General features: G+C 42.9%; 20 non-coding genes across 20 annotated transcripts; all 20 read right to left on the reverse strand.

Moving 5' to 3' along the window:
* Positions 1–4460: 4460 nt before the first annotated feature.
* On the reverse strand, positions 4461–4582 carry TRNAS-CGA (transfer RNA serine (anticodon CGA)). Its single transcript has 2 exons — positions 4545–4582; positions 4461–4506 (listed from the first exon to the last, which is right to left on the reverse strand). It is a non-coding gene; the product is annotated as a tRNA-Ser (tRNA).
* A 1766-nt stretch (positions 4583–6348) lies between these two features.
* On the reverse strand, positions 6349–6470 carry TRNAL-CAA (transfer RNA leucine (anticodon CAA)). Its single transcript has 2 exons — positions 6433–6470; positions 6349–6394 (listed from the first exon to the last, which is right to left on the reverse strand). It is a non-coding gene; the product is annotated as a tRNA-Leu (tRNA).
* Positions 6471–6726: 256 nt separating this feature from the next.
* On the reverse strand, positions 6727–6848 carry TRNAL-CAA (transfer RNA leucine (anticodon CAA)). The gene is made up of 2 exons: positions 6811–6848; positions 6727–6772 (listed from the first exon to the last, which is right to left on the reverse strand). It is a non-coding gene; the product is annotated as a tRNA-Leu (tRNA).
* A 67-nt stretch (positions 6849–6915) lies between these two features.
* TRNAS-CGA (transfer RNA serine (anticodon CGA)) lies at positions 6916–7037 on the reverse strand. Its single transcript has 2 exons — positions 7000–7037; positions 6916–6961 (listed from the first exon to the last, which is right to left on the reverse strand). It is a non-coding gene; the product is annotated as a tRNA-Ser (tRNA).
* Positions 7038–7858: 821 nt separating this feature from the next.
* On the reverse strand, positions 7859–7980 carry TRNAL-CAA (transfer RNA leucine (anticodon CAA)). Its single transcript has 2 exons — positions 7943–7980; positions 7859–7904 (listed from the first exon to the last, which is right to left on the reverse strand). It is a non-coding gene; the product is annotated as a tRNA-Leu (tRNA).
* A 67-nt stretch (positions 7981–8047) lies between these two features.
* Positions 8048–8169, reverse strand: TRNAS-CGA (transfer RNA serine (anticodon CGA)). Its single transcript has 2 exons — positions 8132–8169; positions 8048–8093 (listed from the first exon to the last, which is right to left on the reverse strand). It is a non-coding gene; the product is annotated as a tRNA-Ser (tRNA).
* A 1199-nt stretch (positions 8170–9368) lies between these two features.
* Positions 9369–9490, reverse strand: TRNAL-CAA (transfer RNA leucine (anticodon CAA)). Its single transcript has 2 exons — positions 9453–9490; positions 9369–9414 (listed from the first exon to the last, which is right to left on the reverse strand). It is a non-coding gene; the product is annotated as a tRNA-Leu (tRNA).
* A 67-nt stretch (positions 9491–9557) lies between these two features.
* On the reverse strand, positions 9558–9679 carry TRNAS-CGA (transfer RNA serine (anticodon CGA)). The gene is made up of 2 exons: positions 9642–9679; positions 9558–9603 (listed from the first exon to the last, which is right to left on the reverse strand). It is a non-coding gene; the product is annotated as a tRNA-Ser (tRNA).
* Positions 9680–10311: 632 nt separating this feature from the next.
* On the reverse strand, positions 10312–10433 carry TRNAS-CGA (transfer RNA serine (anticodon CGA)). The gene is made up of 2 exons: positions 10396–10433; positions 10312–10357 (listed from the first exon to the last, which is right to left on the reverse strand). It is a non-coding gene; the product is annotated as a tRNA-Ser (tRNA).
* Positions 10434–11065: 632 nt separating this feature from the next.
* Positions 11066–11187, reverse strand: TRNAL-CAA (transfer RNA leucine (anticodon CAA)). Its single transcript has 2 exons — positions 11150–11187; positions 11066–11111 (listed from the first exon to the last, which is right to left on the reverse strand). It is a non-coding gene; the product is annotated as a tRNA-Leu (tRNA).
* Positions 11188–11632: 445 nt separating this feature from the next.
* Positions 11633–11754, reverse strand: TRNAL-CAA (transfer RNA leucine (anticodon CAA)). The gene is made up of 2 exons: positions 11717–11754; positions 11633–11678 (listed from the first exon to the last, which is right to left on the reverse strand). It is a non-coding gene; the product is annotated as a tRNA-Leu (tRNA).
* A 67-nt stretch (positions 11755–11821) lies between these two features.
* TRNAS-CGA (transfer RNA serine (anticodon CGA)) lies at positions 11822–11943 on the reverse strand. Its single transcript has 2 exons — positions 11906–11943; positions 11822–11867 (listed from the first exon to the last, which is right to left on the reverse strand). It is a non-coding gene; the product is annotated as a tRNA-Ser (tRNA).
* Positions 11944–12385: 442 nt separating this feature from the next.
* On the reverse strand, positions 12386–12507 carry TRNAS-CGA (transfer RNA serine (anticodon CGA)). The gene is made up of 2 exons: positions 12470–12507; positions 12386–12431 (listed from the first exon to the last, which is right to left on the reverse strand). It is a non-coding gene; the product is annotated as a tRNA-Ser (tRNA).
* A 1768-nt stretch (positions 12508–14275) lies between these two features.
* On the reverse strand, positions 14276–14397 carry TRNAL-CAG (transfer RNA leucine (anticodon CAG)). Its single transcript has 2 exons — positions 14360–14397; positions 14276–14321 (listed from the first exon to the last, which is right to left on the reverse strand). It is a non-coding gene; the product is annotated as a tRNA-Leu (tRNA).
* A 634-nt stretch (positions 14398–15031) lies between these two features.
* On the reverse strand, positions 15032–15153 carry TRNAL-CAA (transfer RNA leucine (anticodon CAA)). Its single transcript has 2 exons — positions 15116–15153; positions 15032–15077 (listed from the first exon to the last, which is right to left on the reverse strand). It is a non-coding gene; the product is annotated as a tRNA-Leu (tRNA).
* Positions 15154–16541: 1388 nt separating this feature from the next.
* Positions 16542–16663, reverse strand: TRNAL-CAA (transfer RNA leucine (anticodon CAA)). The gene is made up of 2 exons: positions 16626–16663; positions 16542–16587 (listed from the first exon to the last, which is right to left on the reverse strand). It is a non-coding gene; the product is annotated as a tRNA-Leu (tRNA).
* A 1388-nt stretch (positions 16664–18051) lies between these two features.
* On the reverse strand, positions 18052–18173 carry TRNAL-CAA (transfer RNA leucine (anticodon CAA)). Its single transcript has 2 exons — positions 18136–18173; positions 18052–18097 (listed from the first exon to the last, which is right to left on the reverse strand). It is a non-coding gene; the product is annotated as a tRNA-Leu (tRNA).
* A 4905-nt stretch (positions 18174–23078) lies between these two features.
* TRNAL-CAA (transfer RNA leucine (anticodon CAA)) lies at positions 23079–23200 on the reverse strand. The gene is made up of 2 exons: positions 23163–23200; positions 23079–23124 (listed from the first exon to the last, which is right to left on the reverse strand). It is a non-coding gene; the product is annotated as a tRNA-Leu (tRNA).
* A 66-nt stretch (positions 23201–23266) lies between these two features.
* On the reverse strand, positions 23267–23388 carry TRNAL-CAA (transfer RNA leucine (anticodon CAA)). Its single transcript has 2 exons — positions 23351–23388; positions 23267–23312 (listed from the first exon to the last, which is right to left on the reverse strand). It is a non-coding gene; the product is annotated as a tRNA-Leu (tRNA).
* A 67-nt stretch (positions 23389–23455) lies between these two features.
* Positions 23456–23577, reverse strand: TRNAS-CGA (transfer RNA serine (anticodon CGA)). The gene is made up of 2 exons: positions 23540–23577; positions 23456–23501 (listed from the first exon to the last, which is right to left on the reverse strand). It is a non-coding gene; the product is annotated as a tRNA-Ser (tRNA).
* Positions 23578–24658: the final 1081 nt, after the last annotated feature.

Raw genomic sequence — 24658 nt, forward strand, 5'->3', positions numbered from 1 at the left:
ATACAAAAAACTAGGACCTTGAGCTAAATAGAGATTTCTAACTTTATAAATATATATGTAAAAGTCAATTATGAATTTATTAGCGGAAAGTTTAACATCTACTCCTCCCATTATACAAGGTGTTTTTTCGCTTGCCATAAATCAAAATGTGCGAGTTAATACTCGAAAACCTGAGAAACACACGAAACAGTGTTACAATTAATTTGTCATATAGGACATGTCAAGAATTTTCTCTATTATAGTCGCTTTGTTTTTTTTCACCTTTCAGCCATAAATACATTAGGATTTTTTCTTTTGCGTTACCTTAGAGTTATATTTCAAAGTACATAACTTGTCAAAAATGATTGGCTAGCTTATTTTAATATTTATCTACGCTTCTAGTCATGTTTCTTATTTGTTTGGAAGAGTAACGGTTGCTTATTTCGATATATTTATAAACATAATCTCTAGAAGGACTATAATTAAGTCACAAAAGATTAAATGAATTATCCTATAATATCTATAATATTTTTTACTTAGAGACATGTATACTTATTACAGACTCCAAAGATAGCTCTAGTATAAAAATAGAAAAGGAAACAAATTTATTCAACACGTTAATTTTACAGCTTAAAAAATGAGTTACTAAGCAACAGTTTTTTTAAACCCCCCTCCACTCTCTAAAGTATATTCAATTTAATCACCTCTATGATTGACGTAATTATCATTGGCATCAATTTCAGAGGTTTGCCTCTAGCATAATATCCAACTGGGATTCCTTGTAATAGAAAAAATTGGACAGGTAAGCAATCTATGGGTGATTTTTTTTAAATCGAGACACATCCTTCCCTTATTTTATCCATTTCTTTGACCCACCCAACATGTAACTTTAAACCATTCCTAGGTATTTTGTAGTAAGGTAAACGTTTACGAAAATATTTCACTCCTCCCTTCAGGGTTATTTGCGAGTCTTTCGCCGCTAAAAGAGAAAGTAAATTACTCCGAAAAAAAACTGGCTTTCTGTAGTGGGGAAAAAAAGAAAATCAAGGCGAGTACAAGACTAGACGTAAAAAAGGGTGGGGTAACCTAATTTTTTTGCCGGTATATATACGGGTTTTTTAAATGTTAACAATTTAAACTTTTTGAAACCCTGAATGCGTCTCTCTTTACAATCGGTGAGTAACGGGGTAGAATCTCTTATTTTTTGGCGCGTAAACTATGGAAATATATTTAGGCTTAGCAATATATATTTGTGAGAAAATTTTCTTGAATATTTAAGTTGAATTCGACGGCGGTATCGCGAATCTTGTTGGCGATACTTTAATACCATCGTTAGCCCGTAAAAAGCGATAAAGAGGGGCTCGTCACTTCCAAAATTATGGATTCGCAGCCAAATGTTTTCTATATTAACAGTTTTCAAAAAAACAGGGATTTTTTGATGGCTAAGTTCCGAAGCGTGACTAGGTATGTACAGCCACTTGGTACGTACCAGACTCTAGCTAATTTCTTCTTTTTGTTGCAGCCCGCTTTTTGAGGATTATTAATATTTTGTCGAGATGTGGCTCGGATTTTTTCTCCGGGAATTACGCGGGCCCCCCAATGGGTTATCATTTACCTTTAATCTATGAGTTTCAATAGGCAAGGAAGCGAGTTTCTTGTCACATAATGGGGTTTTTCTGTAAAAGCTTTAGAGGAAATCTTTTTATATGCGACAAAAAACCCGCTTGTTTACTTGTCGAGATTCATAATCCAGGGGGGTCTGATGAGGGTTCTTTGGTGGCTCTCGTAAAGTAAAGTAGTTAAGGAATGCTAAAATAAGGGGGGATCCTGCTCTGCCTTACGCATTCTTGATGCAGATTAAATGTTTTGAGTTTTCGGAATGTGGAGCAGGATCTTCCCTTAAAGATCGTACTAATTGGCTAATATTTGAGGTTTTTTTTTCGCCTGACAAAAGGATGAAAATATTAGTTTTCCCGTCTTATTTGTCGTTGTTAAAGCTAAAAAATGTATAAAGATTTATTCTGTATCTAGTTTAAAACTCTAGTCTCGTTAAAATTGGTAAAACGCTTCCGGAAATATCTCTCACTGAAGACGCGAAGAATGACCTTCTTTTTTTAGAATCTCTTTTTTTTGCCCCTGGCTATATTGAGGCGAATAAAACTCGCGCCACTCCAAATTTCTCTCTCTTAACGGCTAAATGGAAAATTTAGGTATTTAGAAATGAATTCCTTTGTATAAATATATGGACACTTTAAGAACGCAAATAACGCCTTTGTTTGGCTACTCATTTGTTTATTTTGTATTTAATTTTTGTACAAGACGCAAGAGTAAATATCTTTTGTTTTTTTTAAAATGTGTGTCTGTTTTTTCATTAACTTTTGACTTAGAAGGAAACAAAGTTGATTTGTCTCAAAATCAAGTTTTTTTGCCGACGAATAATAAAAGACACTAAATTGATGGCGGGAAAATTTAAACAGCGACGTTGTGTACGTGTTCGAGTCAAGGTAAACCCGGTTAGTTAAGACTGGTTAATTGGGTACCCGTATTAATGGCGTAGTCAGGGTAAATAATCCAATCTAAGTACAATTAATAAAACAGTAACACCCTGAATACGAATTCAGGTTAATCCGGGCTTATTTATTGTTCCACCGGGATTCGAACCCGCTACCTCTTCGTTAATCGCATTAAAAAACCTTGCTTTTTGCCAACTAACCTCTTACAACATTTATTTTCGCTAAGCCAACGAGGTATCCTAGTTAAAACATCATCGTTGGAACATCTACATGGGTAAGTAATCAAACGGTAGCTGAACCATTAGTAATCCACCCATTATTAGTCCAATCAACGGGGGGATAAATCTATACTTGGACGAAACTTGGTTGGCCCAGCCTAGTTTAGGCTAGTTTTAACTTGTCTGGACAAAACTTGGTTGGCCCGGACAAGTTTGGGCGTGTTTTGACTTGTTTGGAAACCCTTAAATTAAAGTACAGTCAAAGGCGTAAAATAGCAAGCTGGCAGGGATTGTTTGTTTTGGTTTTTTTTCGTGGGCAACAACCTCTACATAGGCAAACCTAGACTGATCCGGGCTAGTTTTGATTTGTTCCATGGGTAAATTCCCTTAATAGTTACTAAAAAAGCCCGCTAGAAGGCAGGGCTCGAGGTCATGTATAATTAAGTTTTGGTTTGAGTCATAGTCTGGAGGATGACGTCATAGTCACCCAGGTTGAAAGCACCCTCTCTGACTAGGTCTGGTCCGGCCTTGTTTTAATTGATTCTATGGATGAATTACCTTAATAGTTACTAAAATAGCCCACTAGAAGGCCAATAAATATGGTACCAATAATTTAATATTAGTTGAGAGGATGACATCATAGTTGGCCAGGGAAAAAACATCCTTTACTAGTAGGGATGGTCCCAACTTGTTTATGTCCATTGAACGGGTTACGGCTATTAATGGTTACTAAAATAGTCCGCTAGAAGGCGGGGCTGGAGAGAAGTTTTTTAAATATGGCGCCAATAATTTCATATTAGTTTGAGTTGGAAGGATGACGTCATGGATGTTCAGGTTGAAAGCACCTTTACCGGTAGGGCCGGTAGTCCGAGCTTGTTTGGAGGGTTATTAAATAGGTCATTTACCCTTAATAACACGCTGGAAGGTAGGACTGGAGGTAAGCTTTTTTAAAGTCCGGGCTGGTTTGGGTTTATTAAAGGGGTACCGCCCATTACTAGCACCCTAGCAGGCAGGGTAAGATTGGAGGATGACGCCAAGGTTGAATATAGCTTGTTTTTGTTTTGATTAAGAAGATGACGTCATGGGTGTTGAAAATAACACAAGGTAGGAACTCGTGGTAGTCTGGAGCTATTAAAAGGGGGGTAAAAACCCCCTTAATAGCATGGTGGAAGGCAGGGTAAGTCAGGTAGGATTTTTATGGTTCAATCTTTGGTTGGAGGGTTAATCCGGGCTTGTTTGGGGAAAAATGGGGTAAAACCGACCCCCGTTAATATTCATAGACGGTGACATAGCACGGTGGAAGGCAGGGTATGTCAGGTAAGATTTTCTCATACAATAACGTAATCTTGGGTCTTAAATTTAAACGGGGATCTTGCAAAAAGAACTTCACCCTCCGAGGGTTAGCCGAGCTTGTTTTGGGGGAAAAGTGGGTAAAACCCCTCTAAAGAGTCATAGCATGCTGGAAGGTAGGGTTGATCAGGTAGGAATTTAGCTTAATCTTTGTTTGGAAGTTTGGTTTGAGTCTGGTGGATGGGGAGAGGGCGGCCATCTTGGGGTGGCGGCCATCTTGGATCTCTGCATATCTAGGTAGCTATCACTACTCAGAATACACAGATTCACGTTGTGAACGAAGGAAACTGAGCCCCTTGAGTCTGGCGCCTTAGACCGCTCGGCCATCCTGACATGGATTCTTTCAATTGGGACGTTTTATAAATTAAATCTATTCTAGTTAATTTCATAAAACATATCGTGTCAGAAGTGGGATTCGAACCCACGCTCTCATACGAGGACCAGAATACACAGATACACATCGGGAAGGAATGAAACTAAGCCTTTCGAGTCTGGCGCATTAGACCACTCGGCCATCCTGACATGGTTATATCTAGTTAGGACGTTTTAAATTACATCTCTTCCAGTTATTTTCATAAAACATATCGTGTCAGAAATGGGATTCGAAACCACGCCCTCATACGAGGACCAGAATACACAGATTCACGTTGTGAACGAAGGAAACAGAGCCCCTTGAGTCTGGCGTCTTAGACCGCTCGGCCATCCTGACATGGATTCTTTCAATTGGGACGTTTTATAAATTACATCTATTCTAGTTAATTTCATAAAACATATCGTGTCAGAAGTGGGATTCGAACCCACGCTCTCATACGAGGACCAGAATACACAGATTCACGTTGCGAACGATGGAAACTGAGTCCCTTGAGTCTGGCGACTTAGACCGCTCGGCCACTCCGACTTGTATTCATTCTATTGGGACGTTTTATAAATTACATCTCTTCCAGTTAATTTCATAAAACATATCGTGTCAGAAGCGGGATTCGAACCCAGACCCTCATTCGAGGTCCAGAATACACAGATACACATCGGGAAGGAATGAAACTAAGCCCCTTGAGTCTGGCGCCTTAGACCGCTCGGCCACCCTGACTTGGATTCATTCAATTGGGACGTTTTACAAATTACATCTCTTCCAGTTAATTTCATAAAACTTATCGTGTCAGAAGTGGGATTCGAACCCACGCCCTCATACGAGGACTAGAATACACAGACTCACGTTGTGAAATAAGGAAACTGAGCCCCTTGAGTCTGGCGCCTTAGACCGCCCGGCCACCCTGACTTGGATTCATTCAATTGGGACGTTTTATAAATTACATCTCTTCCAGTTAATTTCATAAAACATATCGTGTCAGAAGTGGGATTCGAACCCACGCTCTAATACGAGGACAAGAATACACAGATTCACGTTGCGAACGATGGAAACTGAGTCCCTTGAGTCTGGCGCCTTAGACCGCTCGGCCACCCCGACTTGGATTCATTCTATTGGGACGTTTTATAAATTACATCTCTTCCAGTTAATTTCATAAAACATATCGTGTCAGAAGTGGGATTCGAACCCAGGCTCTCATTCGAGGACCAGAATACACAGATTCACGTTGTGAACGAAGGAAACTGAGCCCCTTGAGTCTGGCGCCTTAGACCACTCGGCCACCCCGACTTGGATTCGTCCAATTGGGATGTTTTATAAATTACATCTCTTCCAGTTAATTTCATAAAACATATCGTGTCAGAAGTGGGATTCGAACCCACGCCCTCATTCGAGGGCCAGAATACACAGATTCACGTTGTGAACGAAGGAAACTTAGCCCTTTGAGTCTGGCGCCTTAGACCGCTCGGCCACCCTAACTTGGATTCATTCAATTGGGATGTTTTATAAATTACATCTCTTCCAGTTAATTTCATAAAACATATCGTGTCAGAAGTGGGATTCGAACCCACGCCCTCATACGAAGAGCAGAATACACAGATTCACGTTAAGAACGAAGGAAACTGAGCCCCTTGAGTCTGGCGCCGTAGACCGTTCGGCCACCCCGACTTGGATTCGTTCAATTGGGACGTTTTATAAATTATATCTCTTCCAGTTAATTTCATAAAACATATCGTGTCAGAAGTGGGATTCGAACCCAGGCCCTCATACGAGGACCAGTATACACAGATTCACGTTGTGAACGAAGGAAACTTAGCCCCTTGAGTCTGGCGCCTTAGACCACTCGGCCACCCCGACTTGGATTCATTCAACTGGGACGTTTTATACATTACATCTCTTCCAGTTAATTTCATAAAACAAATCGTGTCAGAAGTGGGATTCGAACCCACGCCCTCATACGAGGACCAGAATACACAGATTCACGTTGTGAACGAAGGAAACTGAGCCCCTTGAGTCTGGCGCCTTAGACCGCTCGGCCATCCTGACATGGATTGTTTCAATTGGGACGTTTTATAAATTACATTTATTCTAGTTAATTTCATAAAACATATCGTGTCAGAAGTGGGATTCGAACCCACGCCCTCATACGATGACCAGAATACACAAATTCACATTGCGAACGAAGGAATCTGAGCCCCTTGAGTCTGGCGCCTTAGACCACTCGGCCACCCTAACTTGGATTCGTTCAATTGGGACGTTTTATAAATTACATCTCTTCCAGTTAATTTCATAAAACATATCGTGTCAGAAGTGGGACTCGAACCCACGCCCTCATACGAGGACCAGAATACACAGATTCACGTTGTGAACGAAGGAAACTGAGCCCCTTGAGTCTGGCGCCTTAGACCGCTCGGCCATCCTGACATGGATTCTTTCAATTGGGACGTTTTATAAATTAAATCTATTCTTGTTAATTTCATAAAACATATCGTGTCAGAAGTGGGATTCGAACCCACGCTCTCATACGAGGACCAGAATACACAGATACACATCGGGAAGGAATGAAACTAAGCCTTTCGAGTCTGGCGCATTAGACCACTCGGCCATCCTGACATGGTTATATATAGTTAGGACGTTTTAAATTACATCTCTTCCAGTTATTTTCATAAAACATATCGTGTCAGAAATGGGATTCGAACCCACGCCCTCATACGAGGACCAGAATACACAGACTCACGTTGTGAACGAAGGAAACAGAGCCCCTTGAGTCTGGCGCCTTAGACCGCTCGGCCACCCCGACTTGGATTCATTCAATTGGGACGTTTTATAAATTACATCTATTCTAGTTAATTTCATAAAACATATCCTGTCAGAAGTGGGATTCGAACCCACGCTCTCATACGAGGACCAGAATACACAGATTCACGTTGCGAACGATGGAAATTGAGTCCCTTGAGTCTGGCGACTTAGACCGCTCGGCCACTCCGACTTGGATTCATTCTATTGGGACGTTTTATAAATTACATCTCTTCCAGTTAATTTCATAAAACATATCGTGTCAGAAGCGGGATTCGAACCCAGACCCTCATTCGAGGTCCAGAATACACAGATACACATCGGGAAGGAATGAAACTAAGCCCCTTGAGTCTGGCGCCTTAGACCGCTCGGCCACCCTGACTTGGATTCATTCAATTGGGACGTTTTACAAATTACATCTCTTCCAGTTAATTTCATAAAACTTATCGTGTCAGAAGTGGGATTCGAACCCACGCCCTCATACGAGGACTAGAATACACAGACTCACGTTGTGAACGAAGGAAACTGAGCCCCTTGAGTCTGGCGCCTTAGACCGCCCGGCCACCCTGACTTAGATTCATTCAATTGGGACGTTTTATAAATTACATCTCTTCCAGTTAATTTCATAAAACATATCGTGTCAGAAGTGGGACTCGAACCCACGCCCTCATACGAGGACCAGAATACACAGATTCACGTTGTGAACGAAGGAAACTGAGCCCCTTGAGTCTGGCGCCTTAGACCGCTCGGCCATCCTGACATGGATTCTTTCAATTGGGACGTTTTATAAATTAAATCTATTCTTGTTAATTTCATAAAACATATCGTGTCAGAAGTGGGATTCGAACCCACGCTCTCATACGAGGACCAGAATACACAGATACACATCGGGAAGGAATGAAACTAAGCCTTTCGAGTCTGGCGCATTAGACCACTCGGCCATCCTGACATGGTTATATATAGTTAGGACGTTTTAAATTACATCTCTTCCAGTTATTTTCATAAAACATATCGTGTCAGAAATGGGATTCGAACCCACGCCCTCATACGAGGACCAGAATACACAGACTCACGTTGTGAACGAAGGAAACAGAGCCCCTTGAGTCTGGCGCCTTAGACCGCTCGGCCACCCCGACTTGGATTCATTCAATTGGGACGTTTTATAAATTACATCTATTCTAGTTAATTTCATAAAACATATCCTGTCAGAAGTGGGATTCGAACCCACGCTCTCATACGAGGACCAGAATACACAGATTCACGTTGCGAACGATGGAAATTGAGTCCCTTGAGTCTGGCGACTTAGACCGCTCGGCCACTCCGACTTGGATTCATTCTATTGGGACGTTTTATAAATTACATCTCTTCCAGTTAATTTCATAAAACATATCGTGTCAGAAGCGGGATTCGAACCCAGACCCTCATTCGAGGTCCAGAATACACAGATACACATCGGGAAGGAATGAAACTAAGCCCCTTGAGTCTGGCGCCTTAGACCGCTCGGCCACCCTGACTTGGATTCATTCAATTGGGACGTTTTACAAATTACATCTCTTCCAGTTAATTTCATAAAACTTATCGTGTCAGAAGTGGGATTCGAACCCACGCCCTCATACGAGGACTAGAATACACAGACTCACGTTGTGAACGAAGGAAACTGAGCCCCTTGAGTCTGGCGCCTTAGACCGCCCGGCCACCCTGACTTAGATTCATTCAATTGGGACGTTTTATAAATTACATCTCTTCCAGTTAATTTCATAAAACATATCGTGTCAGAAGTGGGATTCGAACCCATGCTCTAATACGAGGACAAGAATACACAGATTCACGTTGCGAACGATGGAAACTGAGTCCCTTGAGTCTGGCGCCTTAGACCGCTCGGCCACCCCGACTTGGATTCATTCTATTGGGACGTTTTATAAATTACATCTCTTCCAGTTAATTTCATAAAACATATCGTGTCAGAAGTGGGATTCGAACCCAGGCCCTCATTCGAGGGCCAGAATACACAGATTCACGTTGTGAACGAAGGAAACTTAGCCCTTTGAGTCTGGCGCCTTAGACCGCTCGGCCACGCTAACTTGGATTCATTCAATTGGGATGTTTTATAAATTACATTTCTTCCAGTTAATTTCATAAAACATATCGTGTCAGAAGTGGGACTCGAACCCACGCCCTCATACGAGGACCAGAATACACAGATTCACGTTGTGAACGAAGGAAACTGAGCCCCTTGAGTCTGGCGCCTTAGACCGCTCGGCCATCCTGACATGGATTCTTTCAATTGGGACGTTTTATAAATTAAATCTATTCTAGTTAATTTCATAAAACATATCGTGTCAGAAGTGGGATTCGAACCCACGCTCTCATACGAGGACCAGAATACACAGATACACATCGGGAAGGAATGAAACTAAGCCTTTCGAGTCTGGCGCATTAGACCACTCGGCCATCCTGACATGGTTATATCTAGTTAGGACGTTTTAAATTACATCTCTTCCAGTTATTTTCATAAAACATATCGTGTCAGAAATGGGATTCGAAACCACGCCCTCATACGAGGACCAGAATACACAGATTCACGTTGTGAACGAAGGAAACAGAGCCCCTTGAGTCTGGCGTCTTAGACCGCTCGGCCATCCTGACATGGATTCTTTCAATTGGGACGTTTTATAAATTACATCTATTCTAGTTAATTTCATAAAACATATCGTGTAAGAAGTGGGATTCGAACCCACGCTCTCATACGAAGACCAGAATACACAGATTCACGTTGCGAACGATGGAAACTGAGTCCCTTGAGTCTGGCGACTTAGACCGCTCGGCCACTCCGACTTGGATTCATTCTATTGGGACGTTTTATAAATTACATCTCTTCCAGTTAATTTCATAAAACATATCGTGTCAGAAGCGGGATTCGAACCCAGACCCTCATTCGAGGTCCAGAATACACAGATACACATCGGGAAGGAATGAAACTAAGCCCCTTGAGTCTGGCGCCTTAGACCGCTCGGCCATCCTGACATGGATTCTTTCAATTGGGACGTTTTATAAATTAAATCTATTCTAGTTAATTTCATAAAACATATCGTGTCAGAAGTGGGATTCGAACCCACGCTCTCATACGAGGACCAGAATACACAGATACACATCGGGAAGGAATGAAACTAAGCCTTTCGAGTCTGGCGCATTAGACCACTCGGCCATCCTGACATGGTTATATCTAGTTAGGACGTTTTAAATTACATCTCTTCCAGTTATTTTCATAAAACATATCGTGTCAGAAGTGGGATTCGAACCCACGCCCTCATACGAGGACTAGAATACACAGACTCACGTTGTGAACGAAGGAAACTGAGCCCCTTGAGTCTGGCGCCTTAGACCGCCCGGCCACCCTGACTTGGATTCATTCAATTGGGACGTTTTATAAATTACATCTCTTCCAGTTAATTTCATAAAACATATCGTGTCAGAAGTGGGATTCGAACCCACGCTCTAATACGACGACAAGAATACACAGATTCACGTTGCGAACGATGGAAACTGAGTCCCTTGAGTCTGGCGCCTTAGACCGCTCGGCCACCCCGACTTGGATTCATTCTATTGGGACGTTTTATAAATTACATCTCTTCCAGTTAATTTCATAAAACATATCGTGTCAGAAGTGGGATTCGAACCCAGGCCCTCATTCGAGGACCAGAATACACAGATTCACGTTGCGAACGATGGAAACTGTGACCCTTGAGTCTGGCGCCTTAGACCGCTCGGCCATCCCGACTTGGATTCATTCAATTGGGACGTTTTATAAATTACATCTCTTCCAGTTAAAATCATAAAACATATCGTGTCAGAAGTGGGATTCGAACCCACGCCCTCATACGAGGACCAGAATACACAGATTCACGTTGTGAACGAAGGAAACTGAGCCCCTTGAGTCTGGCGCCTTAGACCGCTCGGCCATCCTGACATGGATTGTTTCAATTGGGACGTTTTATAAATTACATTTATTCTAGTTAATTTCATAAAACATATCGTGTCAGAAGTGGGATTCGAACCCACGCCCTCATACGATGACCAGAATACACAAATTCACATTGCGAACGAAGGAATCTGAGCCCCTTGAGTCTGGCGCCTTAGACCACTCGGCCACCCTAACTTGGATTCGTTCAATTGGGACGTTTTATAAATTACATCTCTTCCAGTTAATTTCATAAAACATATCGTGTCAGAAGTGGGACTCGAACCCACGCCCTCATTCGAGGGCCAGAATACACAGATTCACAATGTGAACGATGGAAACTGAGCCCCTTGAGTCTGGCGCCTTAGACCACTCGGCCACCATAACTTGGATTCGTTCAATTGGGATGTTTTATAAATTACATCTCTTCCAGTTAATTTCATAAAACATATCGTGTCAAAAGTGGGACTCGAACCCACGCCCTCATACGAGGACCAGAATACACAGATTCACGTTGTGAACGAAGGAAACTGAGCCCCTTGAGTCTGGCGCCTTAGACCGCTCGGCCATCCTGACATGGATTCTTTCAATTGGGACGTTTTATAAATTAAATCTATTCTTGTTAATTTCATAAAACATATCGTGTCAGAAGTGGGATTCGAACCCACGCTCTCATACGAGGACCAGAATACACAGATACACATCGGGAAGGAATGAAACTAAGCCTTTCGAGTCTGGCGCATTAGACCACTCGGCCATCCTGACATGGTTATATCTAGTTAGGACGTTTTAAATTACATCTCTTCCAGTTATTTTCATAAAACATATCGTGTCAGAAATGGGATTCGAACCCACGCCCTCATACGAGGACCAGAATACACAGATTCACGTTGTGAACGAAGGAAACAGAGCCCCTTGAGTCTGGCGCCTTAGACCGCTCGGCCACCCCGACTTGCATTGATTCAATTGGGACGTTTTATAAATTACATCTATTCTAGTTAATTTCATAAAACATATCCTGTCAGAAGTGGGATTCGAACCTCGCCCTCATACGAGGACTAGAATACACAGACTCACGTTGTGAACGATGGAAACTGAGTCCCTTGAGTCTGGCGCCTTAGACCGCTCGGCCACCCCGACTTGGATTCATTCTATTGGGACGTTTTATAAATTACATCTCTTCCAGTTAATTTCATAAAATATATCGTGTCAGAAGTGGGATTCGAACCCACGCTCTAATACGAGGACAAGAATACACAGATTCACGTTGCGAACGATGGAAACTGAGTCCCTCGAGTCTGGCGCCTTAGACCGCTCGGCCACCCCGACTTGGATTCATTCAATTGGGACGTTTTATAAATTACATCTCTTCCAGTTAATTTCATAAAACATATCGTGTCAGAAGCGGGATTCGAACCCAGACCCTCATTCGAGGTCCAGAATACACAGATACACATCGGGAAGGAATGAAACTAAGCCCCTTGAGTCTGGCGCCTTAGACCGCTCGGCCACCCTGACTTGGATTCATTCAATTGGGACGTTTTACAAATTACATCTCTTCCAGTTAATTTCATAAAACTTATCGTGTCAGAAGTGGGATTCGAACCCACGCCCTCATACGAGGACTAGAATACACAGACTCACGTTGTGAACGAAGGAAACTGAGCCCCTTGAGTCTGGCGCCTTAGACCGCCCGGCCACCCTGACTTGGATTCATTCAATTGGGACGTTTTATAAATTACATCTCTTCCAGTTAATTTCATAAAACATATCGTGTCAGAAGTGGGATTCGAACCCACGCTCTAATACGAGGACAAGAATACACAGATTCACGTTGCGAACGATGGAAACTGAGTCCCTTGAGTCTGGCGCCTTAGACCGCCCGGCCACCCTGACTTGGATTCATTCAATTGGGACGTTTTATAAATTACATCTTTTCCAGTTAATTTCATAAAATATATCGTGTCAGAAGTGGGATTCGAACCCACGCTCTAATACGAGGACAAGAATACACAGATTCACGTTGCGAACGATGGAAACTGAGTCCCTTGAGTCTGGCGCCTTAGACCGCTCGGCCACCCCGACTTGGATTCATTCTATTGGGACGTTTTATAAATTACATCTCTTCCAGTTAATTTCATAAAACATATCTTGTCAGAAGTGGGATTCGAACCCAGGCCCTCATTCGAGGACCAGAATACACAGATTCACGTTGCGAACGATGGAAACTGAGTCCCTTGAGTCTGGCGCCTTAGACCGCTCGGCCACCCCGACTTGGATTCATTCAATTGGGACGTTTTATAAATTACATCTCTTCCAGTTAATTTCATAAAACATATCGTGTCAGAAGCGGGATTCGAACCCAGACCCTCATTCGAGGTCCAGAATACACAGATACACATCGGGAAGGAATGAAACTAAGCCCCTTGAGTCTGGCGCCTTAGACCGCTCGGCCACCCTGACTTGGATTCATTCAATTGGGACGTTTTACAAATTACATCTCTTCCAGTTAATTTCATAAAACTTATCGTGTCAGAAGTGGGATTCGAACCCACGCCCTCATACGAGGACTAGAATACACAGACTCACGTTGTGAACGAAGGAAACTGAGCCCCTTGAGTCTGGCGCCTTAGACCGCCCGGCCACCCTGACTTGGATTCATTCAATTGGGACGTTTTATAAATTACATCTCTTCCAGTTAATTTCATAAAACATATCGTGTCAGAAGTGGGATTCGAACCCACGCTCTAATAGGAGGACAAGAATACACAGATTCACGTTGCGAACGATGGAAACTGAGTCCCTTGAGTCTGGCGCCTTAGACTGCTCGGCCACCCCGACTTGGATTCGTTCTATTGGGACGTTTTATAAATTACATCTCTTCCAGTTAATTTCATAAAACATATCGTGTCAGAAGTGGGATTCGAACCCAGGCCCTCATTCGAGGACCAGAATACACAGATTCACGTTGCGAACGATGGAAACTGAGTCCCTTGAGTCTGGCGCCTTAGACCGCTCGGCCACCCCGACTTGGATTCATTCAATTGGGACGTTTTATAAATTACATCTCTTCCAGTTAATTTCATAAAACATATCGTGTCAGAAGTGGGATTCGAACCCAGGCCCTCATTCGAGGGCCAGAATACACAGATTCACGTTGTGAACGAAGGAAACTTAGCCCTCTGAGTCTGGCGCCTTAGACCGCTCGGCCACCCTAACTTGGATTCATTCAATTGGGATGTTTTATAAATTAGATCTCTTCCAGTTAATTTCATAAAACATATCGTGTCAGAAGTGGGATTCGAACCCACGCCCTCATACGAGGAGCAGAATACACAGATTCACGTTAAGAACGAAGGAAACTGAGCCCCTTGAGTCTGGCGCCGTAGACCGTTCGGCCACCCCGACTTGGATTCGTTCAATTGGGACGTTTTATAAATTACATCTCTTCCAGTTAATTTCATAAAACATATCGTGTCAGAAGTGGGATTCGAACCCAGGCCCTCATACGAGGACCAGAATACACAGATTCACGTTGTGAACGAAGGAAACTGAGCCCCTTGAGTCTGGCGCCTTAGACCACTCGGCCACCCCGACTTGGATTCATTCAATTGGGACGTTTTATAAATTACATCTCTTCCAGTTAATTTCATAAAACAAATCGTGTCAGAAGTGGAATTCGAACCCACGCCCTCATACGAGGACCAGAATACACAGATTCACGTTGTGAACGAAGGAAACTGAGCCCCTTGAGTCTGGCGCCTTAGACCGCTCGGCCATCCTGACATGGATTATTTCAATTGGGACGTTTTATAAATTACATCTATTCTAGTTAATTTCATAAAACATATCGTGTCAGAAGTGGGATTCGAACCCACGCTCTCATACGAGCACCAGAATACACATATTCACGTTGCGAACGATGGAAACTGAGTCCCTTGAGTCTGGCGCCTTAGACCGCTCGGCCACTCCGACTTGGATTCATTCTATTGGGACGTTTTATAAATTACATCTCTTCCAGTTAATTTCATAAAACATATCGTGTCAGAAGCGGGATTGGAACCCACGCCCTCATTCGAGGACCAGAATACTCAGATTCACGTTGTGAACGAAAGAAACTGAGGCCCTTGAGTCTGGCGCCTTAGACCGCTCGGCCACCCCGACTTGGATTCATTCAATTGGGACGTTTTATAAATTACATCTCTTCCAGTTAATTTCATAAAACATATCGTGTCAGAAGTAGGATTCGAACCCAGGCCCTAATACGAGGACCAGAATACACAGATTCACGTTGTGAACGAAGGAAACTGAGCCCCTTGAGTCTGGCGCCTTAGACCGCTCGGCCATCCTGACATGGATTCTTTCAATTGGGACGTTTTATAAATGACATCTATTCTAGTTAATTTCATAAAACATATCGTGTCAGATGTGGGATTCGAACCCACGCCCTCATACGAGGACCAGAAGACACAGATTCACGTTGTGAACGAAGGAAACTGAGCCCCTTGAGTCTGGCGCCTTAGACCGCTCGGCCACCCCGACTTGGATTCATTCAATTGGGACGTTTTATAAATTACATCTCTTCCAGTTAATTTCATAAATCATATCGTGTCAGAAGTGGGATTCGAGCCCAGGCCCTCATTCGAGGGCCAGAATACACAGATACACATCGGGAAGGAATGAAACTAAGCCTTTCGAGTCTGGCGCATTAGACCACTCGGCCATCCTGACATGGTTATATCTAGTTAGGACGTTTTAAATTACATCTCTTCCAGTTATTTTCATAAAACATATCGTGTCAGAAGTGGGATTCGAACCCACGCCCTCATACGAGGAGCAGAATACACAGATTCACGTTAAGAACGAAGGAAACTGAGCCCCTTGAGTCTGGCGCCGTAGACCGTTCGGCCACCCCGACTTGGATTCGTTCAATTGGGACGTTTTATAAATTACATCTCTTCCAGTTAATTTCATAAAACATATCGTGTCAGAAGTGGGATTCGAACCCAGGCCCTCATACGAGGACCAGAATACACAGATTCACGTTGTGAACGAAGGAAACTGAGCCCCTTGAGTCTGGCGCCTTAGACCACTCGGCCACCCCGACTTGGATTCATTCAATTGGGACGTTTTATAAATTACATCTCTTCCAGTTAATTTCATAAAACAAATCCTGTCAGAAGTGGAATTCGAACCCACGCCCTCATACGAGGACCAGAATACACAGATTCACGTTGTGAACGAAGGAAACTGAGCCCCTTGAGTCTGGCGCCTTAGACCGCTCGGCCATCCTGACATGGATTATTTCAATTGGGACGTTTTATAAATTACATCTATTCTAGTTAATTTCATAAAACATATCGTGTCAGAAGTGGGATTCGAACCCACGCTCTCATACGAGCACCAGAATACACATATTCACGTTGCGAACGATGGAAACTGAGTCCCTTGAGTCTGGCGCCTTAGACCGCTCGGCCACTCCGACTTGGATTCATTCTATTGGGACGTTTTATAAATTACATCTCTTCCAGTTAATTTCATAAAACATATCGTGTCAGAAGCGGGATTGGAACCCACGCCCTCATTCGAGGACCAGAATACTCAGATTCACGTTGTGAACGAAAGAAACTGAGGCCCTTGAGTCTGGCGCCTTAGACCGCTCGGCCACCCCGACTTGGATTCATTCAATTGGGACGTTTTATAAATTACATCTCTTCCAGTTAATTTCATAAAACATATCGTGTCAGAAGTAGGATTCGAACCCAGGCCCTAATACGAGGACCAGAATACACAGATTCACGTTGTGAACGAAGGAAACTGAGCCCCTTGAGTCTGGCGCCTTAGACCGCTCGGCCATCCTGACATGGATTCTTTCAATTGGGACGTTTTATAAATGACATCTATTCTAGTTAATTTCATAAAACATATCGTGTCAGATGTGGGATTCGAACCCACGCCCTCATACGAGGACCAGAAGACACAGATTCACGTTGTGAACGAAGGAAACTGAGCCCCTTGAGTCTGGCGCCTTAGACCGCTCGGCCACCCCGACTTGGATTCATTCAATTGGGACGTTTTATAAATTACATCTCTTCCAGTTAATTTCATAAATCATATCGTGTCAGAAGTGGGATTCGAGCCCAGGCCCTCATTCGAGGGCCAGAATACACAGATACACATCGGGAAGGAATGAAACTAAGCCTTTCGAGTCTGGCGCATTAGACCACTCGGCCATCCTGACATGGTTATATCTAGTTAGGACGTTTTAAATTACATCTCTTCCAGTTATTTTCATAAAACATATCGTGTCAGAAGTGGGATTCGAACCCACGCCCTCATACGAGGAGCAGAATACACAGATTCACGTTAAGAACGAAGGAAACTGAGCCCCTTGAGTCTGGCGCCGTAGACCGTTCGGCCACCCCGACTTGGATTCGTTCAATTGGGACGTTTTATAAATTACATCTCTTCCAGTTAATTTCATAAAACATATCGTGTCAGAAGTGGGATTCGAACCCAGGCCCTTATACGAGGACCAGAATACACAGATTCACGTTGTGAACGAAGGAAACTGAGCCCCTTGAGTCTGGCGCCTTAGACCACTCGGCCACCCCGACTTGGATTCATTCAATTGGGACGTTTTATAAATTACATCTCTTCCAGTTAATTTCATAAAACAAATCCTGTCAGAAGTGGAATTCGAACCCACGCCCTCATACGAGGACCAGAATACACAGATTCACGTTGTGAACGAAGGAAACTGAGCCCCTTGAGTCTGGCGCCTTAGACCGCTCGGCCATCCTGACATGGATTATTTCAATTGGGACGTTTTATAAATTACATCTATTCTAGTTAATTTCATAAAACATATCGTGTCAGAAGTGGGATTCGAACCCACGCTCTCATACGAGCACCAGAATACACATATTCACGTTGCGAACGATGGAAACTGAGTCCCTTGAGTCTGGCGCCTTAGACCGCTCGGCCACTCCGACTTGGATTCATTCTATTGGGACGTTTTATAAATTACATCTCTTCCAGTTAATTTCATAAAACATATCGTGTCAGAAGCGGGATTGGAACCCACGCCCTCATTCGAGGACCAGAATACTCAGATTCACGTTGTGAACGAAAGAAACTGAGGCCCTTGAGTCTGGCGCCTTAGACCGCTCGGCCACCCCGACTTGGATTCATTCAATTGGGACGTTTTATAAATTACATCTCTTCCAGTTAATTTCATAAAACATATCGTGTCAGAAGTAGGATTCGAACCCAGGCCCTAATACGAGGACCAGAATACACAGATTCACGTTGTGAACGAAGGAAACTGAGCCCCTTGAGTCTGGCGCCTTAGACCGCTCGGCCATCCTGACATGGATTCTTTCAATTGGGACGTTTTATAAATGACATCTATTCTAGTTAATTTCATAAAACATATCGTGTCAGATGTGGGATTCGAACCCACGCCCTCATACGAGGACCAGAAGACACAGATTCACGTTGTGAACGAAGGAAACTGAGCCCCTTGAGTCTGGCGCCTTAGACCGCTCGGCCACCCCGACTTGGATTCATTCAATTGGGACGTTTTATAAATTACATCTCTTCCAGTTAATTTCATAAATCATATCGTGTCAGAAGTGGGATTCGAGCCCAGGCCCTCATTCGAGGGCCAGAATACACAGATACACATCGGGAAGGAATGAAACTAAGCCTTTCGAGTCTGGCGCATTAGACCACTCGGCCATCCTGACATGGTTATATCTAGTTAGGACGTTTTAAATTACATCTCTTCCAGTTATTTTCATAAAACATATCGTGTCAGAAATGGGATTCGAACCCACGCCCTCATACGAGGACCAGAAAACACAGATTCACGTTGTGAACGAAGGAAACAGAGCCCCTTGAGTCTGGCGCCTTAGACCGCTCGGCCACCCCGACTTGGATTCATTCAATTGGGACGTTTTATAAATTACATCTCTTCCAGTTAATTTCATAAAACATGTCGTGTCAGAAGTGGGATTCGAACCCAGGCCCTCATTCGAGGGCCAGAATACACAGATTCACGTTGTGAACGAAGGAAACTGAGCCCCTTGAGTCTGGCGCCTTAGACCACTCGGCCACCCTAACTTGGATTCATTCAATTGGGACGTTTTATAAATGACATCTATTCTAGTTAATTTCATAAAACATATCGTGTCAGATGTGGGATTCGAACCCACGCCCTCATACGACGACCAGAATACACAGATTCACGTCGTGAACGAAAGAAACTAAGCCCCTTGCATCTTGCGCCTTAGACCGCTCGGCCATCCTGACTTGGATTCATTCAATTGGGACGTTTTATAGATTCCATCTCTTCCAGTTAATTTCATACAAGTTGGGAAAGCCAAAATATTACCTCTCCGAGTGGAGATGACTATCACTACCCCTTAAACAACCTAAATAAATGCATCTATCGCTTTTTTTAATTCTTTGCAAGTGCAGGAATTGAATTTTAAAATAGTCTATTGTTCAAGCCTTTTCAATATCTCTCAATTGCTGTGGAAACTCTACTCTCTCGCTATACCTCAACCGCATTCTTAGTCTACCAGTATGATTTGTAACATTTGTCCATATCAAAGCTGAATCATACCTCGCCACACAAAAAGCAAATGTGCCCAAATCATGGAAGCCACAACCCAATCACACATAAGCTAGGCTCCCACTTAACCAAAATAATTATTAAACAGTTAAATACTCACAAAGGTTGGCAAAATCAATCTCCTTCAGTAATACGTAAGGCTTAATTATATTATTTGCCGAACAAAATTAATCGAGCAAATCTAACACTTAACTTCTTCCTTCGAAATTCTATCAAAGAATGATTCAACTGTTTAAAAAAAGGTTTTTTTCGCAAATTGGGCGCTATCATATCAACCGCAATTCCGTCATATTTAAAAAATATACATTGCCAACACTTTTTTAGACACAATAGTGGAAGTTTTAGTCTCATTTAAAACATGTAAAACAATTATCTCATCTACAAATAGCTTACACATGTCTTTTTTTACCAATATCTAGCCGTTTGGATTTTTCTAAAGCAATCTTACCACCAAAATATTTTTTGATATAGAATAAATGTTCTATGTTCTTCATTTTTGAAAATATATTTTTTAGCGTTTGTAATGATTACTCTCTACACCTACACTAATCTAACAAGGAGTATAAATCCACTAGTGGAAGCGGTGTTTTTATTGAAAACATATTTTTAAGCATTAAATCTAACTGGGAGTAATATGAAAGGAGTAGAAGCTTATCTGTCTTAGGAAATATGAAATTTTATCTTAACAGTTCGTTAAATCATAAGTTTATAACGAAAAAACGCGGAAGGGGAAAACGAGCAGACAACAACGATTTTTGGGGGTAGAAGGTTAAGAGCGCCATCTGTCGTCCGTGCCAAAGTTGAACTTCCACTCGAAAGGCAATGAGAAAGTGGATAAAATAATGCCATCAGCTATTTAACTGCGTCGATATATTTAACGACTTGACCCATGACATGCCCATAACACTGGCTTCTATGAATCCTATTTATTCTTGGATGCTAGGAAACTTGGTAGACGTAACAGTCTGTACCAAGTACCCAAGCATCCTTCAATAAACGCCTGGCAACATTGTGGTACGCATGGTACAACTAAAAAATAGGATGTGTATCTATCTTTCGACTCACTCCAAGCCTTTAAGCCCTCAATACAGAGGATTTGAAACACTATCGTAATTCCTAGTGTCTCGAATCTCTACGTTCCTGTCCATTATGAACAGTGCTGAGAGAATGATACATCAGAAAGAGCCATTCAAATCGAATTGCCGAAAATATTATCCATATTTTCATTTCATATAACTAAGAAAATAAATTATTATGGATACAGAAGGCAATGTAGGAAATATAACGCAATTCACGGGCCTAAATAGATATAGGAGGATATGTAGGAAATATAACGCAATGCACGGGCCTTGATAGATATAGGAGGCAATGATTTATCGACTTCAGTACTTGAGAGGTTTATCTTTAATATTTAAATAAATAAAATTATTTTTAATTATTTTAATCGCCAGTAAATAACTTTTAAAATAGTTACATCGTTTAAAATAAAGTTGTTCCTATTATCTTTCGAAACTTTGCTAATATTGACGTTTAAAGTGAAGGGTACCCCTCTTGCCTGCTTTTTTCAAATTTTGGGGTATATATACCAATTGTTTCCATTATAATAATAGATAAAAACGCATTCGCGTGAACCGATGGTGGAAGCCCTGCCATTGGGAGGCTAGACGTTTCTCGTAACCCTAGCCGCTCGCCGCGTATATCTTAAAACCAAATAAAAACGCATTCGCGTGAACCGATGGTGGAAGCCCTGCCATTGGGAGGCTAGACGTTTCTCGTAACCCTAGCCGATCGCCGCGTATATCTTGAAACCAAACGATGACGGAGGAAAAGAAGCCAGAATGTACTGACTGGCGTCCATGTGGAATGGACAAAAGACCTGAAGATGGTGGTGCATTGAAGCTGGTGTCAATGTGGAATAGACGGAGAACAGAAGATGGTGGTGCATAGAAGCTGGTGTCAATGTGGAATTGACGAAGAACAGAAGATGGTGGTGCATAGAAGCTGGTGTCAAGGTGAAATTGACGAAGAACAGAAGATGGTTGTGCTTGGAAGCTAGAAGTACAGACTAGTGTCCATGTGGAGTGGACGAAAACCAAAGCTGGTGGTGTTGGAACTCAAGTAGAATAGCCAGAGGAGACAAACCCAAATTTCTGTGAACTGTCAATGCAGTCCGGAAATTGGGAACACGTTTGCTCCGATACGCAAACTGCGAACGCGGTCACGTGGGGCGTGACAGACACACACACAGACACACACGCACGTCCGGTGTAATACCTCTCCGTGACATACGTCACTCGGAGAGGTAAAAACATATCGTGTCAGAAGTGGGATTCGAACCCACGCCCTCATACGAGGACCAGAATACACAGATTCACGTTGTGAACGAAGGTAACTGAGCCCCTTGAGTCTGGCGCCTTAGACCGCTCGGCCATCCTGATTTGGATTCATTCAATTGGGTCGTTTTATAAATTACATCTCTTCCAGTTAATTTCATAAAACATATCGTGTCAGAAGTGGGATTCGAACCCACGCTCTCACACGAGGACCAGAATACACAGATTCACGTTGCGAACGATGGAAACTGAGTCCCTTGAGTCTGGCGCCTTAGACCGCTCGGCCACCCCGACTTGGATTCATTCAATTGGGACGTTTTATAAATTACATCTCTTCCAGTTAATTTCATAAAACATATCGTGTCAGAAGTGGGATTCGAACCCAGGCCCTCATTCGAGGGCCAGAATACACAGATTCAAGTTGTGAACGAATGAAACTGAGCCCCTTGAGTCTGGCGCCTTAGACCACTCGGCCACCCCGACTTGGATTCATTCAATTGGGACGTTTTATAAATTACATCTCTTCCAGTTAATTTCATAAAACATATCGTGTCAGAATTGGGATTCAAATTCAGACCCTCATTCGAGGGCCAGAATACACAGATACACATCGGGAAGGAATGAAACTAAGCCTTTCGAGTCTGACGCATAAGACCACTCGGCCATCCTGACATGGTTTTATCTAGTTAGGACGATTTAAATTACATCTCTTCCAGTTTTTTTCATAAAACATATCGTATCAGAAGTGGGATTCGAACCCAGGCCCTCATACGAGGACCAGAATACACAGATTCACGTTGTGAACGAAGGAAACTGAGCCCCTTGAGTCTGGCGCCTTAGACCATTCGGCCACCCTAACTTGGCTTCATTCAATTGGGATGTTTTATAAATTACATCTCTTCCAGGTTATTTCATAAAACATATCGTGTCAGAAGTGGGATTCGAACCCACGCCCTCATACGAGGACCAGAATACACAGATTCACGTTGTGAACGAAGGAAACTGAGCCCCTTGAGTCTGGCGCCTTAGACCGCTCGGCCATCCTGACATGGATTCTTCAATTGGGACGTTTTATAAATTACATCTATTCTAGTTAATTTCATAAAACATATCGTGTCAGAAGTGGGATTCGAACCCACGCCCTCACACGAGGACCAGAATACACAGATTCACGTTGTGAACGAAGGAAACTGAGCCCCTTGAGTCTGGCGCCTTAGACCGCTCGGCCACCCCGACTTGGATTCATTCAATTGGGACGTTTTATAAATTACATCTCTTCCAGTTAATTTCATAAATCATATCGTGTCAGAAGTGGGATTCGAACCCAGGCCCTCATTCGAGGGCCAGAATACACAGATACACATCGGGAAGGAATGAAACTAAGCCTTTCGAGTCTGGCGCATTAGACCACTCGGCCATCCTGACATGGTTATATCTAGTTAGGACGTTTTAAATTACATCTCTTCCAGTTATTTTCATAAAACATATCGTGTCAGAAATGGGATTCGAACCCACGCCCTCATACGAGGACCAGAATACACAGATTCACGTTGTGAACGAAGGAAACAGAGCCCCTTGAGTCTGGCGCCTTAGACCGCTCGGCCACCCCGACTTGGATTCATTCAATTGGGACGTTTTATAAATTACATCTCTTCCAGTTAATTTCATAAAACATATCGTGTCAGAAGTGGGATTCGAACCCAGGCCCTCATTCGAGGGCCAGAATACACAGATTCACGTTGTGAACGAAGGAAACTGAGCTCCTTGAGTCTGGCGCCTTAGACCACTCGGCCACCCTAACTTGGATTCATTCAATTGGGACGTTTTATAAATGACATCTATTCTAGTTAATTTCATAAAACATATCGTGTCAGATGTGGGATTCGAACCCACGCCCTCATACGACGACCAGAACACACAGATTCACGTCGTGAACGAAAGAAACTAAGCCCCTTGCATCTTGCGCCTTAGACCGCTCGGCCATCCTGACTTGGATTCATTCAATTGGGACGTTTTATGGATTCCATCTCTTCCAGTTAATTTCATAAAACATATCGTGTCAGAAGTGGGATTCGAACCCACGCCCTCATACGAGGACCAGAATACACAGATTCACGTTGTGAACGAAGGAAACTGAGCCCCTTGAGTCTGGCGCCTTAGACCGCTCGGCCATCCTGATTTGGATTCATTCAATTGGGTCGTTTTATAAATTACATCTCTTCCAGTTAATTTCATAAAACATATCGTGTCAGAAGTGGGATTCGAACCCACGCTCTCATACGAGGACCAGAATACACAGATTCACGTTGCGAACGATGGAAACTGAGTCCCTTGAGTCTGGCGCCTTAGACCGCTCGGCCACCCCGACTTGGATTCATTCAATTGCGACGTTTTATAAATTACATCTCTTCCAGTTAATTTCATAAAACATATCGTGTCAGAAGTGGGATTCGAACCCAGGCCCTCATTCGAGGGCCAGAATACACAGATTCACGTTGTGAACGAA

This window comes from Phalangium opilio, unplaced genomic scaffold (genome assembly GCF_054372755.1).
Source record: "Phalangium opilio isolate 3A_F unplaced genomic scaffold, DU_Popi_V2 ptg000061l_1, whole genome shotgun sequence".
Lineage (NCBI taxonomy): Eukaryota > Metazoa > Arthropoda > Arachnida > Opiliones > Phalangiidae > Phalangium > Phalangium opilio.